This window comes from Sciurus vulgaris (assembly GCF_902686455.1).
Source record: "Sciurus vulgaris genome assembly, chromosome: 1".
NCBI classification, from domain to species: Eukaryota; Metazoa; Chordata; class Mammalia; order Rodentia; family Sciuridae; genus Sciurus; species Sciurus vulgaris.
This window is the reverse complement of record NC_136461.1, coordinates 11,257,921-11,277,457: the sequence shown is the minus strand read 5'-3', so window position 1 is coordinate 11,277,457 and position 19,537 is coordinate 11,257,921. Positions and strand designations below refer to the sequence as shown.

The following is a 19,537-nucleotide window of genomic DNA, read 5'->3' as shown; positions in this document are numbered from 1 at the left end:
CTAAAAAATAAATAGACAGACAGATGAGGGATGGAGCTCAGTGGCAAAGCACACCTCGGTTCAATCCCCAGTATGAAAACAAAAACAAAAAACTGAGAGTACATATTGTTAGCATGATTGATTACTTTTTTTTGGGTAGTGGTGGGGTACCAGGTTGAACCCTGACATTTTAAGCCACATGCCACATATCCAGCCCTTTAAAAAAAATATATGTGTGTGTGTGTGTGTGTGTGTGTGTGTGTGTGTGTTTTAGTTGTAGATGGAAGCAAAACATTTATTTTATTAATTTTTATGTGATGTTGAGGATTGAACCTGGTGCCTCACATGTGCTAGGCAAGTGCTCTACCACTGAGCTACAACCCCAGCCCTACCCAGACCTTTTTTATATTTTATTTAGAGACAGGGTCTCACTGAGTTGCTTAGTGCCTCACTAAGTTGCTGAGGCTGGCTTTGCAATCATGATCATCCTGCCTCAGTATCCCGAGCCACAGGATTACAGGTGTGCACCATCGTACCCGGCAATTAATCACTTTTCATGTTAACCTTGACCACCTGGTTGAGGTAGTATTTATTAGATTTATCCACTGTTACTCTTTTTCTCTTATTTATAATATATTTTTCTTTCCTGTCATTCCTGTCCTTTTTTATTTTTATTTTTTAACTTTGGTTCTTGACAATCTGTTGAATTTTAGGGGAATAACTAAGTTATTTTAATGGTATGTTTATCATCAGTCAAGAAAGGATAAGGAACAGAGGGTATGTTATTAGAAGAAACTTTAAATTTTTGGTAGGGAAAGAGATGCCGAAGACAAGGTATCTTTTATTATGACTTAATGCAATTAACCTCTTTCTAGCTATCCAAGCCAGAGAAGCACCATTAGAAATAATTTTGTTCCTGTAGGACTGTTCTCTAAAAGGATAATCCTATGCCAGATGTGGTAGCACACACCTGTAATGCCAGTGGCTCAGAAGGCTGAGTTAGGATGATGGAGAGAATTAAAAGCCAGCCTCAGCAACTTAGTGAGGCCTTAAGCAACTTGGCAAGACCTTATCGCAAAGTAAAAAATTTAAAAAAGGCTGGGAATGTGACTCAGTAGTTAAATGCCCCTAGTTTCAATCTTTGGTACCCCCCCCAAAAAAAAAAAAACAAACAATAATAAATAAATAAAAGGATAATTCTATCTTCCAAATCAGATACTCCTACAGAAAGGTAGGTTTTACTTTGGAGCTGGGGGCTGGAAGAAAAAGAGGATTTTTCAGATCCTATATCTATAGGAAAGCTAAGATGCCTTAAAAGCTGGGTGGTACTTGAATTGTCCAGAAGTATATATCAGAGTGCCATCACTTTTCTTACAATGTAAATGATACATTAAAAAGTATATACATGAGTCTCTGTGTCCATTGATGAAGCTTTTAATTTGAATCTAGTGGAAAAGTTTAGTTCTAGTCCTGGGTTCCCTACTCCCTTTTCCTGAGCAGTAATGTCACCAGCAAATGACAAAATCAAGTTATGTGGATTGATAAGTGGACCAGGTATAACCAAAACAACTGATAGGAGAGTCTGTTCTGGGAAAAGATTAAGTCCCAGATGCCAGCGGTGAGCACCATTGACACTGAATTAGCTGGATGTGGACTTTTTTTTTTTTTTTTTAAATAATATATTATTGTACTCACAGGGATTAGATTCTGCTTTTCAATGTTGTTTTACATCTAAACACTTCCTACATTTAAAAAAATTATCATGGTGTGCCATTATGTTCTGAAAATTTCAAATTTGTGATGTGGAAGCAGCAGGTACTTATTACCTGGTAAATACTGGCCTACATAACAAGAGGACAGTGCCTGCCCTTCAAATGCACTTCGAGCTTCTGTTCTGTCTTCAAAACAGGGAGTCAGTCTCACTGTTTTAATATTTTCTTTGTGAATGAGAAGACTCAATTAATTCTACCTATGGATCTTTTGTTTCATTTTGTTTTGTTTTATGCGGGCGATTAAACTCAGGGCCTGGTGCATGCTAAGCAGTCTATATCCCCAGTGCTGGATCTTTCTTGATTACCAAATGCATTGATTACCAAAATACAGTATCCTTAGCTTTTTCTTGTTCAGGTTGAAAATTGTGCATCCTTTTTATTTTTCGTCATTTGGTCAAACTCATGAGCCTTTTGTATCCTTTCTTAAAACTCTCTAGACCATTTTTATTTGAGATAGAAGTCCATAGTGTCATTGAGAATAAGCAGTTACTCTCCATAGAATCCTCAGCTTTAGTCTACTCTATGAGCCTCTCTGCCTACCGTTTTGACACGCAGTTTTGGTTGTTCTTCAGTTCCCTGTGCAATAAAATTCTCAAGTCATCTAGCACTGTTTCTGTTTATTCTCAGGTATCTGGGTAATCTCCTTCTAACAGTATGTCATCTTTTTTTTTTTTAATTTCTTAAAATTTTTGTTTTTTCCTCGCAAGCACAAAGCCCTGGGTTCGATCCCCAGCACCGCCAAAAAAAAAAAATTTTTTTTAATTTTTGTAGACTGCATTTTTTTTTTTTATTGTAAACAAATGGGATACATGTTGTTTCTCTGTTTGTACATGGCGTAAAGGCATACCATTTGTGTAATCATAAATTTACATAGAGTAATGTTGTTTGATTCATTCTGTTATTTTTTCCCTTCCCCCCACCCCTCCCACCCCTCTTTACCCTCTATACAGTACTTCCTTCCTCCATACTTGCCCCCCTCCCTAACCCTAACTCTAACCCTAACACTAACCTTTCCCTCCCCCCCATTATGTGTCATCCTCCACTTATTAGCGATATCATTCGTCCTTTGGCTTTTTGAGATTGGCTTATCTCACTTAGCATGATATTCTCCAATTTCATCCATTTGCCTGCAAATGCCATAATTTTATCATTCTTTATGGCTGAGTAATATTCCATTGTATATATATACCACAGTTTCTTTATCCACTCATCAATTGAAGGGCATCTAGGTTGGTTCCACAGTCTGGCTATTGTGAATTGAGCAGCTATGAACATTGATGTGGCTGTGTCTCTGTAGTATGCTGATTTTAAGTCCTTTGGGTATAGGCCAAGGAGTGGGATAGCTGGGTCAAATGGCGGGTCCATTCCAAGTTTTCTAAGGAATCTCCACACTGCTTTCCAGAGTGGCTGCACTAATTTGCAGCCCCACCAGCAATGTATGAGTGTACCTTTCTCCCCACATCCTCGCCAACACCTGTTGTTGCTCGTATTCTTGATAATCGCCATTCTAATTGGGGTGAGATGGAATCTTAGGGTGGTTTTGATTTGCATTTCTCTTATTACTAGAGATGTTGAACATTTTTCCATATGTTTGTTGATTGCTTGTAGATCTTCTTCTGTGAAGTGTCTATTCATTTCCTTAGCCCATTTGTGTAGACTGCATTTTGATTCGTTGTACACAAATGGGGTATGACTTTTCATTTCTATGATTGTACACAATGTAGATTCACATCATGTGTGTAATCATACATGTACATAGGGTAATGATGTCTATCTCAGTCTACTATCTTTCCTTCCCCCACCCCCTCCTGCCCCATTTTCCTCTACACCATCCATAGTTCCTCCATTCTTCTCCCCCCCCCGCCCCCCCCCGTTATGTATCATCATCCACTTATCAGAGAAAACATTCAGCCTTTGGTTTTTTGGGGTTGGCTTATTTCACTTAACAGTGTTCTCCAACTCCATCCATTTACCAACAAATGCCATAATTTTATTCTTTATGACTGAGTAATACTCCATCGTGTATATATACCACAGTTTCTTTATCCATTCATCAACTGAAGGACATCTAGGTTGGTTCCACAATCTAGCTATTGTGAATTGAGCAGCTATGAACATTGATATGGCTGCATCACTGTAGTATGCTGATTTTAAGTCCTTTGTGTATAAATTGAGTGGGATAGCTGGGTCAAATGGTGGGTCCATTCCAAGCTTTCTGAGGAATCTCCATACTGCTTTCCAGAGTGACTGCACCAATTTGCAACTCCACCCTCAATGTATGAGTGTGCCTTTTTCCCCACATCCACGCCAACACTTATTATTGTTGTGTTCTTTTTTTTTTTAATATAGAAAATGTAGATTTATTTGTTTAGCTATTACAAAGACAAAACAATTATCATTAGAAGTACTTGGAGGACTTCATTTCAGTTCACTCGTTCTGTTACAAAAAACTAACCTAAGAGGGTAGAAATTAAATGATAAGACCTAAGAGGCTATAACAGGGCAGACTGGTAAAAGAGGTCAGAAGGAGTAGCTAGCCAGAAACACTTGTTTCAGCAGCAGGATCTATAGCTGTGCTATTTCCCAAGAGGTTACTGCAGAGGTCTGAATTAATCAATTCGGTCCTCAAATCATTTAAAAGACTCTTGTCTCTGTGGAGAACAACAGACTGATCCTTCTGAGATCTTTGCCTTTTCTTCCCACACTCCAAGCTTCTAAGCATCTTTACCACAGGTCTGCTAATGTACAGATGATTCATACAGCGCTGGCAGGAATGATAGGCCTACTCAAAGGGTACCTAGACACAGTTTTGGGGTAAATCATAAACTACAAGTACCCCCTTGGTTGAATTAATTCACCTTTGTTAATAAAGTTTATAGTTACCTCTGCTGGTGACAACCTGCTGTCTCCATATAGTTTGTCTTGAGAAAGAACTGGTTTAAACGTTGAGTTTTGGAGAAGGAAAGACTTTCATCAACCCCACTCCAAAGTGGAAGAGGCACCAGGTTCCCTCGTACAGTTATAAGCAGAACATTAAAGCAGCACAGATCATTTTCAGCGATCAACGCCTGCATCCTCAGACTCCCCAGCAGCTGTCGGTGTGGCATCTGCCTCCATGCCGTCTTCATGATCTCTCACTGACTCTTCTGTCCGGAGCCCCTCCGTGTCATACTGGCTGCTCAGACTGAGAGAGCATTCCTTCTTATCCCTCCAGTGTGGCTTGCCCTTCTGCTGTTAAATGGGCTAATCCTCTTCACAGGTATAACATGCAGGGACATCCCCCTGCCCTTGTTCAAGTGCTTCCGCATCATGTTCTTCTCCATCATAATCATCTGAGTCTTCCTCCTCAGGATCAGGCGCAGAGCCTGGCATTCACACGTTGCCGTGAACAGTGCCCCCAATGCTGAGTTATCACTAGGCACAAATCTAAATTCAGTAATAGATTCGACATCATCATCACTGTCTTCCTCCTCTTCATCAGCAAGAGATTCTTTTGATTCTTCTCCAAATTTGGCATTCACCATAACGTACAAATGCTCTTGAGGGTAGGCATTTAGGTCCCTGGCCACCGCGTGTAAATTAATGACGGGGTATTCCAGTGAGCATCCTAATCCAGAACCATCTAGCCAAGACAGGCGGCTCTCCACGATGTAAAGACTGCCTTTCCCGCTCAGCACAGCCTCTGTATCTGGTTGCTGTTGGAAGCCCCTCATCCTGCCCTGGCAGAGGCGGTGGCGGGAAACTCTTTAGGAGGCTCATTGTACCGGGCAGCATCGAAACCTATTGTGTTCTTGATAATAGCCATTCTCATTGGAGTTAGATGAAAAGTATGTCGTCTTTTATGACCACAATAAGCTTCATGTTGTATCTCTAATATTATCTAAATAGTAACCTTTATATTGAGTGAAATTGTTGGCTAATTCTAACTGGGGAGACACAAAATTTTATCCCTGAGACCTTACTAACTTCTGCTTCTCCAAGAACGACTCTCTTGTTACCCAGGACAACCAGCTGTGCCATGGGTGAATTCCTGCCTGATACTCTGTTTGACTCTTTATTCTCTAAATAATCAGGATCAGACTAATGTCTGAAGTTTTCCAGTTTTGTGACTTGTGAGGAGATTTTTTAGAGTCTTATTATTTTCAGTACCAGGGATTGAACCTAGGGTTGCTTAACTACTGAACCACATCCCCAACTCTTTGTATTTTATTTATTTTTTAATTTTAATTTTTAGTTTTTGGTACTGGGGATTGAACTCAGAGGCACTTAACCACTTAGCCATATCCCCAGCCCTTTTTTGTATTTTATTTAGAGACAGGGTCTCACTGATTTGCTTAGTGCCTTGCTAAGTTGCTGAGGCTGGCTTTGAACTGGTGATCCTCCTGCCTCAGCCTCTCCAGCCGATGGGATTACAGGCATATACCACCATGCCCAGCTCTCATCCCTTCTTTGGGAGATAAATTCTTTTTTTTTTTTTCTTTAAATATTTCTTTAGTTGTCCATGGGCCTTTATTTTTGTTTGTTTATTTATATTCTGTGCTGAGAATCAAACCCAATGCCACACATGTGCTAGGCAAACGCTTTACCACTGAGCTACAACCCACCCCGGCCCTGGAGATTAATTCTTCAACTGTGCTTCAGTTGATTCTGCTTTTCGTACAAGTAGTGCTCTGATAATTTCCTCTTTTCCAGTTCTCTATGGTAGTGATTAAGGGCTGTGGATTTATATTTAATTTATTGGCTTTTACTCTGTATCCTTTTATTGTCTTCTTTTCCATTTTAGTAAACTTTCTGAAATCCCATTCACAAATTTAAATATTGCTTGTTATTGGATTTACATAGGTAAATTACAAGGTGGTTGCATTTTAGGTGAGGAATGGGTTCTTGAAGACCTCGCACAAGGACTTTTAATTCTGCCAGTGAAGAGTTGTTCACTGGCTACAGTAGCGAATGATGCCTTGACAGCAGTAGGACTGTGGCTCAGGGTCCATTCTATCTGCTTCCGTGTTAGGCACTTTTTTTTTTTTTAAACAATACTGTGTTAAGACATAATTTACATGTAGTAAAATGAACAAATCTTAAGTGCAAGACTCACAGGTTTTTATGTACGTATAGAAGCTGTATGTAGGAAACTCATTCCACAGCCATTGGTAGATCTCTGTGTCCTCCAAATGTGTGGGGATTTTTCCCTACCAATAAGAGAACAGTCAGTTCACCAGCAGTGGACCCCAGCTGCTGTTTGGATGTGTTATGGTTTGCATAGGAGGTGTCCCTCAAAAGCTCCTGTGTCAATGCAGGAATGTTCTAGAGGTGAAATGATCAGATTATGAGAGCTGAGATCTAATCAGTCCAGCCTAGATTGAATGGACTGATTGATGGTAAGTGTAGGCAGATGGTGCTCTGGAAGAGTTGCTCTTCCCTGGTTCCCCCTCCTCCCCCGCATTCCTGGCTGCCAGGAACAGAGCAGCGCTTCTGCATTGCACCCTCCTACCATGATGTTCTGCCTAAACACCGGGCTCAGAGGAGTGGAGTCAGCCTATCATGGACTGAACTTCTGAAACTGTGAGCCAAAATAAACTTTTCCTCCTCTAAATTGTCCTTGCCAAGTATTTTGGTCAGAGTGACAAAAAAGCTGACTAACATAAGCTGGGTTCCTCTAATTTAATTCAATTCTGACACTTCTACCTAGAGATAGTGTCAGGTCCTGTGTGATGGAGGCTCAGGTCCTCAAGACCGTCTCCACTTCAGATGCCAGCCTCAGGCCTCAGACTCTTTTACCTGTGGTTCTGACTGACTGGCTATGAATCAAGATTCCCACAGCTCCCTCCCTCAAGCTTGAGTGGCTCAGAGAATGGAGAAACCTGTTTACAGTATAGTACAAAAGACCTTCCAAAGTATACAAGTGAAGAGATGCATATGGAGGAAGGATGGGGAGCTTCCTTGCTCTCTCCAGCCGTGCCACCCCTCAGGAGCCTCTTCAGGCCCCATTATACAGAAGCTCTGAAACTCCGTCCTTTTGGGATTTTATGGAGACTTCATTGCATATCTAATGCCAATACACTGGGTGAGGAAGCCCAACAAGGATGTCTGTCCAGATGTCTCCTGGCCTCTCTGTGTGGCATTCCTGCCTCCCAGGTATGAAGCAGGACCCCTTCTAAATGGGAGTCTTATCACCTACTATTAGACAAGGTAGGCCAGAGAATTTTTTTATGGTCAGCTCTAAGAAAGGCTTCTATGGCCTTCCTTGGGAAAGACAAATTGTACTTTATGTGGCCTGCCTAGCAGGGGACTTTACAAGCCAGGAACCATGGACATATTTTCTTGTAACATAGCCGAGTGAGGACTACCTTGATCAAGATAGAAAGTACTTCCATTACCTACAGAAGCTCCCAGTGTCCCTTCCTGGTCAATACCACTTCCCAGAGAGGTCATTACTGTTCTGACTTTTGACACTACAGCACAGTGTCTGCAGTGTCTATTCTTTTTTTTTTTTTTTTTTCCCCTAGAGTGGGTACTGGAGATTGAACTCAGGGGCACTCAACCACTGAGCCACATCCCCAGCACTGTTTTGTATTTTATTTAGAGACAGGGTCTCACTGAGTTGCTTAGCGCCTCCTTTTTACTGAGGCTGGCTTTGAACTCATGATCCTCCTGTCTCAGCCTCCTGAGCTGCTGGAATTACAGGCATGTGCCACTGTTCCAAGCTCACAGTTCTATTCTTGAACTTTGTATAAATGTCTTTTTCCTGACTTCTTTCTTTCCATACGTATTTGAGATTCATCCCTGTGGTTGCACCTATCAGTGGTCTGTCTATTCCTTTTCACTGCTGAGTCTTCCATAATATGAATATGTCCCTTTTTTTAAAAGCCCATTCTCTTTGTTGATAGGTAGTCATGGTTTTTCTACTTTGAATATAACTTTTTTGGGGGGAGAGGGGGCAGGTACTGGGGTTGAACCTGGGGCACTTAAAAAACTGCATCCAGGGGCTGGGGAGATAGCTCAGTTGGTAGAGTGCTTGCCTTGCAAGCACGAGGCCCTGGGTTCAATCCCCAGCACTGAAAAAAAAAAAAAAAAAAAAAAATGCCACGCTGGATTGGTAGTGCATGTCTGCAATTCCAGCTACTTGGAAGGCTAAAGCAGAAGGATTGCAAGTTCAAGACCAGTCTGGAGAACTTAGCTATAAAAAAGAACTGGGGAAGTAACCTAGTCTATCCTGGATTGAATTCCTAGTAGTGCAGAAAAAGGTTTCATCATATGCCAGATGTTACCCAAGTAAAGGCTGGAAGTTGTAATAGAATATGAGGAGAAACTAAGTTTTTTTAAAAAAATTTTAGTTGTAGATGGACACAATACCTTTCTTATTTATTCATTTTATGTGGTGCTGAGTATCAAACCCAGTGCCTTACATGAGCAAGGCAAGTGCTCCATCACTGAGCCACGATCCCAACCTGAGAAACCGTAAGTTTTTATGTGCACAAATTTTGAGGACTAGATGTCTGTTTACCCAGCACATCTTACTTGCTGCCACTTTGGTTCTCTGGCCCATGCCCTTTTTCCCTTGGCCAAGCTCTTAGCTACTAGAAAATCGCAATAATGCTTGAATGTCTGCCAAGCTCCTTTCCTGGCATGTTAGACATGAATCATTTCAGTTGCTGAGGACTAGTGAGTATCCAAGGTCTACGCTAGGGGCCTGGGTGCCCTGCCAAGTTAACAGAATTCCCTGTTCCTGAGAGATTCCGCATCAAGCAGAGGAGAGAGACAGAAGGAAACCGTATTGTGTGGTAAAGGAAAAGGGCTGTGGATGACCATAGAGGATGGAGGCACCAGAACTGAGTCTTAAAGAATAAACATGAGTGACTTGGCTGAAGGGTGGAATTGCAAAGGAATTAGAGTGTAAGTTTGATGTTTATGGATTTAGATACAGGTTTGTATTGCCCAGCCAGGGTTTGTGAGGGGGGAGTGTGAGAGTAGGCAGGGGAAGGCGGTCAGAGAACAGTGTGTGGCCAGCAGGGCCCTCACAGTCTCCCCTCCACCATCTCCTGGCCTCATCACCTGCTGTGTCCTGTCCCTCACTGGGGTTTAACCTTACCTGTAGACTACGGCTCTTTTCTTCTGCCTGAAACATCTTTGCCCACATATGCTTCACAGGTCCTTATTCTTGTGATCTTCCCTGGCTTCCCACCTCTAGTCCCTTGGCACTCAGCACCATCCAGCATACTACATTTTTCTTCCCAGCAGACTCCAAGCTTCCTGGGGACTGGTTTTTGTTTTATTCACTGCAGACCCTAGGACCTGGCACACGGTAGGCACACAAGAATGGAGTGCCATGTGTGTCTTGCTAAGTAAGGGGTTGAATTTTATCTACAAGCTCTGTTGACTGTGTGAAGGATGATGGAGGGAAGGAATTGGATCCTATTCGTGAATTTGACCCTAGTCTTCCTTGGGGATTATTTTCTAGACAGATCCTAACTAACCACGTTGGTACCTAGTTGTTGAGCCTCATCAAATCAATTCCATTTAACACTTCATAAGTCCATCTAACAGAAATATTGGAAGTGGTGAACTTGTAGCAGGATATCCACCCCAGCTTTTGTTATAGCCCAGGGGCTAAAAGGAAAGATTGAATGCCCCCACCCCCTCTTTTTTCACTCTGAGCTTGCAGGTGAGTCTGCACACAGGGAAGCAGGGAAGTTGAGACCTGCTCCCGCAGGAAAAGTCCTCCTGAAGAGAGGCAGCAGTGTCCAGGTCTGGCCTGGCCTGGCATCCAGAGACCTTTCCTGGGGTGGGCCTGTGCCTTGGCCAGCCGTGTACTTTCCTTCCTAGTACTGGCAGGCATGGGAGTCCTGGTGAGTGGAAAACAAGTTTCAAGTGCCCTTTCCTCTCTGTGTACAAGGATAGGAGGGTCAGAGAAAAACTGTGCCCAGGTAATACGTGGACAGTTCAGTCTCATTAGAGTGGGCGTCTCCACTTTGTTTTTATTAACTGGGTCTGCATACTGCTTTTTTCTGTTCATGGAGTTATGGTTCACTGCTATTACTGATCAGAATCCATTCCAAATAGGTAAAAGAATGTGTTCTCACTCGTGAGAGAGCCCTGACTTTAGACTCCCATGTACTGGTATGTGTACACCCTCAGTTGTAATATGTCCTAAGAATTTAGTATGTAATTTTCCTTTCCCTTTGAGAAAATATTTTCTTGATACTCGAATTGAAATAGACGAGTGAGCCCAGTATTTCAGCAGGCTGCTGGTGACCTTCAGTCCAAATATACAGATTCACAAGTGGCCAGTATCTTCTTCCCATACACCCATTTTTATGCTCATGTTTGACATGAAATGAAAATTTTCATTTTCTTCACTTGTACATTATAAGAGTAATGAGTAGCTGGAATTGATGGATTTGATAACCTCCTTCCCTAATTCATCAGGAGCCATATTGAACTCAGGGGAATCAGCATATTGTACGCAGCTTTACCCTATTACCATGGCACTGGGGTTATGCCAGTGTAAGGTCACAGATTAACTGAGACAAGTGGTAGGAGACTGGAAAGATGTGGACTTTTCTGAGAATGTGTTTGAAGAGAAAACACAGCCCACCACTTCCAACTCTGGGCCATTTAACTTCACAGTAGCATGGACAGATCTGTGTTTTGGTAACATGTTTCTCAGGAAATGAGATTGATAATGAATTCTTCCTGCCAGAGGAACGTCAAAATTTCCAAGGTTTGAAAAGCCACTACACTCTAGCCCCAGTGTACTTTAGATCCTAAAGTGTAAATAAGAAGCAGGATCTAGCCAGGCACCCTGGAGCACACCTGTAAATCCCAGTGACTTGGGAGGCTGAGATGGGAGGATTCCAAGTTCAAGCCTCAGCAACTTAGGGAGACTCTGTCTCAAAATAAAAAGGGCTTGAGGATGTGACTCAGTGATAAAGCACCCTCGGGTTCAATCCTCCACACACACACCCCGCCCCCACAAAATAAAAGAAGGGTCTACAGGCTGAAGAGATAATAAATGTAAATCAATACAAAGAAAATATAAAGAACTCAGAAAAGTAACTGGGTGACAGGAGAGGACAGAGTAGATGAGATGGGATATTTAAAATAAGTCATAAAATGTCTATGGAGCCAGGATTATATGAATAGATAGTTTTTTTTTTTTTTTAAGGTAGTCTGTTCACAATTTATTACCTAGTACCTTTTTTTTTTTTTTTTTTTTTTTTTTGGACATACTGACTACTGAACCCAGAGGCATTCTACCACTAAGCTACATTCCCAATCCTTTTAATTTTTTACTTAGAGACAGGGTCTTGCTAGGTTGTCAAGTCTAGCCCCAAACCTCCTGCTTTATCTCCTGAGCAGGTGCATTTCAACTGGCTTGTTGCAATTTTCTTTGTAGTAGTCGGGATTGAACCCAGGGCTTTGTGTACACTAGGCAAGCGTTATACCACTGAGTTACATTCCCAGCCCTACAATTTACTTTTAAGGCAAGTTATTTGTTTTTATTAAGGTAAGCCAGGTACAGTGGTGCATTTCTGAAATCTCAGTGACTTGGGAGACTGAGGCAGGAGGACTCCAAGTTCAAGACCAGCCTCAGCAACTAGCTAGACCCTGTCTCAGAATTAAAAATTAAAAGGGTTGGGAATGTAGCTCAGTGGTAGAGCCACCCCAGGTGCAGTTCCCAGTACAAAAAGAAAATTGATATGCTTTTGATTAAAATGACTGTAACATACTTTGATGTTCGTCCGCATTTTCCTGTTTTCAGAGAAGAAAAGCACCAAGGGTCCAGACACCACTTACATAGGCTAATATCTATTAGGAAGACATAGGATATTGTTTATTTTAGGTTCTTTGTTGTACTTACTTCTCCCTGACTCCTGGACACACCACTGATCAACCTTCATCATGAACGGGTGAGCTTTCCTTGTTCCTGCTAGCCCTAGACAGTCCCAGTACAAGCTGGTCCTGTAATGGTTTCAGGACATGCACATCAGAGCAGAGCCAGTGGGCTCCCCTTGGAGAGGAAGGAATCCTTCCCGTATATTTATAAAGTTCAGATTCTAAGATTTTTCCAGAATATACGCTTTTCTTTTTTAAGGTGGGTGCATATTCTCTCCTGCTACAAAGAAGAGTGGGAAATTTTGCATAGCACAGGTCTGTGTAATCTTTAGTTCTACATGAGGGAGAATAAATAAGATTTTGCCATTTTTCAGTTGGTTCTTTCCCCTGGCTGACAGGTTTTTTACCCTTTTGGACACCAGGCCAGAAACTTTATGACTAGCAACATTGTTTCTCTTCTAAATGGAGCTACTTGAAAGAGTACCCCTTGATTAGAACTGCAATTAACAAGTTATCAGATTAAAATGAAGACTCTAGACCTCTTTTCTCCCAGAAATGGAATCAAAAGACTACTTTGAGGTAACAAGAAGCTATTGCTGCTTCCACCTTGTTAATATGTAGCTGATAAGTGCTGCCCTGTTCACAACGGGGCTTTCATGTGGGTTTGTTTATTGTTTATTGGCACTGAAAATAAGGCCAGTAGGGAATTTCTTTTATTTATTTATTTTTTCTTTTCATTCCTGTGTCATATATAGTTATACAAGACCTAAAAGTTTCTCACGGTCATGACAAAGTTCCTCTTGTTTGGATGTTCCATAAATGACCCAGGAAGTGTTTTTAACATTGTGGGTGTAGCTATAATAATAAAAAATGTATACCTTGAAGACCAAGATCCACTATAAGCTTTGTCTAACATCAGTGAGTTTTTGTGTCAATCAGTAATTTGTCTGGTCTTGTTACAACTGGGGAGGGGGGAGGGAACAGAAAAAAACAGTGGAGTTCTAGGAGGGAGATAACCAAAGAAATGTTTGAAAGGTCCACTGGTATTTCCAGGGTACTTTGTGATTGGTGGACCTGTTCTGTAACCATTGGGCTTCCACGATTGGGTTCAGTTCAGTCCCTGTCCTCTAGGATAGTACAGTCTTATTGGGAGACTAGATGGAGCATTTCAACACAGTATGCTAAGTGCTCAGATCAAGGTAAATGACAGGGAGCTCCCTCCCCAGGAGAGCCAGCACAGGAAGGCTGTGCTTCCTGAAGAAGGCCATGCCAGTACACAATTTAGTTCTTTTGCACCAGGTACAATGTACTTAAATCTCTGAATTTAAGAACATTCTTGGGTAGAACCAAGTCTTAGGAAGAATGTCAGATTCTACAATTTTGTATTTACCTCCTACTTTTTCATTAAAGCATTATGTTTCGATATCTTGTATGGGCATCTACACAAATGTAAGGGTTTATTGTAACTATTATTCACCACATTGATGTTAAACTGGAAGTATTCTTACTATTGAATAAAAATGAATGTCTATTCCTGATCGAACCTGTGTGGTCCTCAGGCTGTGTACTTTGGAGACTTTTCTGAATGGTCTTCAAGGTGGTTATAGTCAAGAGAGACTTTATACTCAAGAGTTTTGGGGTGTCCTCCGTTTTCCTTTTGTTCCCCACTCTACTCAAGCTGTTACTAGAGCTCTGGCCAGGAGCCTCACTTGGGGTCCCGATGAGTGAGGTCTGTCCACTCATCCCAAGAACCTAAAAGAAAAGGTAATAGTGAAAAGTAGGAAAGGAAATTTTAATCAATATGGTCATGTTGGGAAGGCAAAGTAAGATCCAGAATCTCAGCTCTGACTTCAGGGTACTGAATGAAGCTTTAGGTTTACATATAGGAAGAATTGGGACTGGGAGGGGTGGGGGCATATGGTATGTATAATTAAACTGTCTTGGTCAAACTGTGGTCTGGTTGACCATTATTCTGGTTCTGCAAGGTCGTTCTGGAGAAGCCCTTTTCTCGAGGGGGGCAGTTTCCACTTGTTGCTCAGGATGTTTATTTGTCAGCCCTGTGATCCTGGAGCGGGTGATGAGACTTTCAGGTATCACTCCAGGGATTTGATGCTTTAAAAGCTATAATAATTGAGGTGGGGCATAGTGGCACGTGCCTATAATCCCAGCAATTCAGGAGCCTGAGACAGGAGGATCACAAGTTCAAAGCCAGCCCCAGCAACTTAGTGAGACCCAAGGCAATTTAGTGAGACCTCTGTCTCAAAATAAAAAATAACAATGGCTGGGGATGTGGCTCCATAGTTAAGTGCCTTGGAGTTCAATCCCTGAAACAACAACAACAACGAAAAGGAGCTACAGTTGAATGTTCCTGCCAGTCTTGTCTCAGTCTTAAATCTTAAAGATAGGTTAGGTAAATTTAGGACAAATAAGCCCTGTATTACCAGTTTTTAGGTGAATACTTCTTAAATGACTAACATGCCTACATGCAGAGCTGAGCGGGGTCCAGCCCCAAAGTTTAAGGTAATGAAGGAGACAAATAGAAATGAAGGCAGAGATGCCAGGCCTTATCCTGCTTTGGGTCAACCAAAGGGCATCTGTAGGCCTAAGAGTTGCTGCTTTTAGCAAAAGCAGCCTAAGTCCCTATAATTAAAACCATGAAACTTTATTTCTGTTCCTGTTACAAAATGTTACTTTTAAGATCAAAAGTTCAGAGATGCATACAGTTCAAAATAAACTGTTAAATTATAACTTCTGTCTCTTTTCAAGGAATCTGTTGCCTTTGAAGTTACATGTACCAGCTTGTTCTCTTGTGCTAGTACTGGTATGGCGTTCTAGGAAGTGCCTCTCTAAACTGTTCTTCCTTCTGACTCTTGCTGTCAGGAGTCAGTCACTGCACCCACCACCTTGATGACAGATTTATCCAACGAAAGGCTTGATTAGAGCCTTCTAAGACCCAGCTTTGGTCCTAGCAGTAAAATTCCTCCTTCCCACCCTTCACATGCACTCCAACCTGAGAATCCTGTCACCAAAAAGTGTGAACACAATAGTAATGCCTGGCAGTTTTGTTGGTTAGTCTAGTCTCTTTGGTCTTATTTTACCCTGAAGTCTAGCTTTGTCCATGAAGGATGGATGTCCTGAACGTGGGGCACAGGCAGGTGTACTGCATGGAAGTGCAAGTGAATACCTTTCATTGGACAGACCCTGAGAAAGTATATGTGTGTGCAGAGTTGTTAACATGAGATGGGATGTGTCCTCAGCCTTAATGGCATTTATTCCTGGTCCAGCCCCTTGACAAGGTGCTGGGAATCTAACCCAGGGCCTTTCACATGCTAGGCATGCCTAACCTCAGTACCGTTTTTCATTCTTTACTGTTCTTTTGGCATCATTACCATAAAATAAAATAATTTGAAAGTATCCAGGAAAAAAAATGCCACTGCCAGTTTAAAACCAGTTTAGACCATGTCCTCTTTTTTTTTTTTTTTTTTATACCTATATTTTGTTTATCTAGTTTTATGTGTTGTTGGGACTTGAACCCAGTGCCTCGTACATGCTAGGTGAATGCTCTACCACTGAGCCACAACCCCAGCACCATTGTGTCCCCTTTAAAAAGCAAAGTATACAGCTGGGCATGGTGGCACATGCCTGTAAGCCTAGCAGCTCTGAAGGCTGAGGCAGGAGGATCACAGGTTCAAGGTCAGCCTGGGCAACTTAGCAAGAACCTGCCTCAAAATAAATTTAAAAAGACTGGAATGTAGCTCAATGGTAGAGGTCTTGCCTAGTATATGTACGGCCCTGATTTCAGTCTCCAGTCCAAAGAAATAGGCAAAAAGCAAGTCACCCAACAACAATCTCAGAATTTCATGAATTTAGCAGAGATTTTGCACATTACTTTCTTTAGGATTCATTGGCATGCTGGTGAGTCTCAGAGTTAAATTTTTCATGTATATACTTTTATTGTTTTCAAACTTTACCTCTTGTAAATTTCTAATTTCTGGGCTGGCGATGTAGCTCAGTTGGTAGAGGGCTTGCCTTGCATGCACAATGCCCTGGATTTGCTCCCCGGCCCCACAAAAACAAACAAACAAATAAATAAATAAATATCTAATTTATAAATCTAGATCTGTTTTCAAAATCAGGGAGCAAATCATTTATATTGCAATTCTTAAGGTGATTTTTCTGAAAGCAGATAATTGGAATGATTTTCCTTCTACTTATTTTGCAGTGTATATTCAGCAACCTGTAGATGATGATGACCAGGGACATGTTTGTGTATTGAACATGTTGAAGTAGTTCTTTTTAGCACCACTTTGATCAAAGCATTTGTGAAGTGGAGTCATTCTGCACCCTTATCCTTACTCTGCTATCAAAATGAAGGGGCCTGTATGGTCACATACAGAGTATATGCACAGAAAAAGGTTTAAACAGGTTCAGTGTTAATCAAAAAATCCCAAACTTGGCAGTAAGGCAAAAGGATAACTGCATTCCTCCTCCTCCTCCGTCTCCTCCTCCTCTTCCTTCTCTTTTTCTTTTTGGCAGTACCAGAGATTAAACTCAGGGTTCAGGCCTCAGTGAATACTAGAAAAGCACTTGGCCCTGAGCCCCAACCCCAGGCCTCTGTGCCCTGTTAGTGTCATATGGGACGGGAGCATTGTCTAACAGGCTTCCCTGTGGATCAGTAAACTCTCTAGGATATGGTTCTCAAGGTCTATTCCCCACACCATCAATATCACCTGGGAATTTATTAGAAATGTAACATTTGGGGCCCCACTTCAGTCCTGCTAAAGAGAAAGCTCAGGGACACCTAGTGTCATGCTTAAACACATCCTCCAGAGCTACTGACACAGCTAAAGTGTTGTGTCACTGCTTTAGAGAATGGTACCCCTTTTCAAGACTTACTGTTAATTGGGGCCTAGGCTTTATGAAGTTGCATATTAGTTGTAGATTTTTGCCTGTAAAAGATATGCACGATTTCTGTTAAATAGAAAAGATTAACCCCAGAGATTTTATTGTTTCATAGATATTAACTGGTCTTGTCAGCTTAACAAAGGTTTTGTCATGCCACTATTCCTCAAATTCTCCTTCAAATCAACTTTTGCTTCCTGCTTGTCCCCTCGTTAATGAGTTAAATACATCCTAACAAGTTTGGTCTTCATATTATGAAACATATTTGTAATTTTTTAAACTATATTTTGACATGGTGAAAATAGCCATTTTCCAGGAAGTAGGAAGGGCTCTCACTTTTTCTTTTAAAAGTTCTTTAGTATCTGATTATTTTTAAAAATACTTTTGTTACTTTAAAAAATTAAACAAAAATGAACAATTTCCCCTAAAAGTTCTGTAAGTGACATTGAGAAAGTGATGGAATTGTAAGTCTGCTTCTCACCTTGTGGCACTTGGTTGTTATCGCCAGGGCAGCCTGCACTCAGAACCGGGTGCATAGGTCAGAGAAGGGAAGGGACCCAAAGCACTGAGCGCCCCATGGGTCATCGCCTGGAGGCCTTGAAACATCTTTTTTACGGAGACTTTTATTTAAACAAACTTCCAAGGGCAAAGTATTAACTCTTTTCTTGTATTAAGTGACCATTTAGGAGGTTGGATTTCTTTTTTTTCTTTTTTCTTTTTCTTTTTGTGGGAGGGTTATTGGGCATTTAACCCAGGGATACTTTACCACTAAGCTACATCCCAGCACTTTTTATTATCTGCTTTGAGGCAGGGTCTCACTAAGTTACTGAGTCTGACCTCCAACTTGTGATCTGCCTCAGCCTCCCAAGTCACTGGAATTATAGGTATGAACTACTGTGCCCAGCATAAATTGGATTTCTTTATAGCTCAGAATATGGATTTGCTTTTTTCTTTTTCGTTTCTCAGGAGGCACATACAACAGCATCTGGCCCACAGTGAGCATTGTGCCTTGGCTACTATTGCCACAAGTCATCTGTTAAGTGGGTCTAGTAGTAGAACATGCCTTGTCAGTGTTACCTGCATTGTCAGATTAAATGTGATAAAGAATGTTAATGCCAAGTACTCAATAGCACATGATAGGCACTCAACTGGTACTATTTATAGCACCTAAAAAAAAACTAATATTAATAATAATGACCCTAGCATAGAGCTGTATTTTGTTTTTTTTTTTTTAGTCATGCATAAAATAGAGGCAACTCCAGTTAAAACAGGTGCTGTTTGATCTTGTTATCCAGCAGTTGAGCTGTTCTGCTAGTCCTGGGTTCTGTGTGAATTGAAACTGTGATTGTGGGAAAATGACACTGAAACCAAACCAAGATTTGGAATTGCTTCCCTGTTCTGACAGCTTCTTTGCAAATGTAAACAATAATGCCTTATCATTCTGCCACTGTCTCTTGCATGTGAAAATTTCTTCTGATTTCCTAGGAACCTTGAGAGACATCTGAACCATTAGCATTTTCAGCAAATGTTAGTTCTGTTGTGCAGGGTGGGCGTGTCTCTGGTTATCAGGCTTCCACAGCTGCCTTTGGGACATGTGCCTTGTTTTGGTATTTGCTCCATTGCTCATAGCTGCCGTGTGATTAGAAGGCCTTCAGTGTGTTTGGGGGGGTGAAGCCTACGTGGATGTTCTGTGGCTCTTGGGGAATAGATTGGAGTTACCTGCTGTCCACATGTGATCTGGGCACCTTTGGTCCTCATTAGACTCTTGATGGAATAACACTCTTTCTTCCTCCATTTTGTGCAATAATGATACCTAGACTGCATTTAGAGGCCCAGGAGCTCAGGTTGTTTGTTTGTTTTTGTTTTTGTGGTACTTGGAATTGCACTAAGGGCTTCACATGTTAGACAAGCATTCTACCACTGAGCTACATCCCCAGCTGCGGCCCCTCCACCTCCCTACTCCTTTTTGAGGGTCTGAGGATGTACTCAGTGGTAGAGTACTTACCTGGCATTTGCAAGGAGCTGAGTTCAATCTGTAGCACCACCAA

The 19,537-nt window shown here is 41.5% G+C and overlaps 1 protein-coding gene and 1 pseudogene across 2 annotated transcripts in view; one reads left to right on the top strand and one right to left on the bottom strand.

The window, feature by feature from the left end:
• Positions 1–19,537, top strand: part of FBXO42 (F-box protein 42) — a 98,979-nt gene that overhangs the window by 64,888 nt on the left and 14,554 nt on the right. The window lies entirely within an intron of this gene.
• On the bottom strand, positions 3,419–7,141 carry LOC306655177 (methylosome subunit pICln-like; annotated as a pseudogene). Its single transcript has one exon. The product of its transcript is annotated as a methylosome subunit pICln-like (transcript).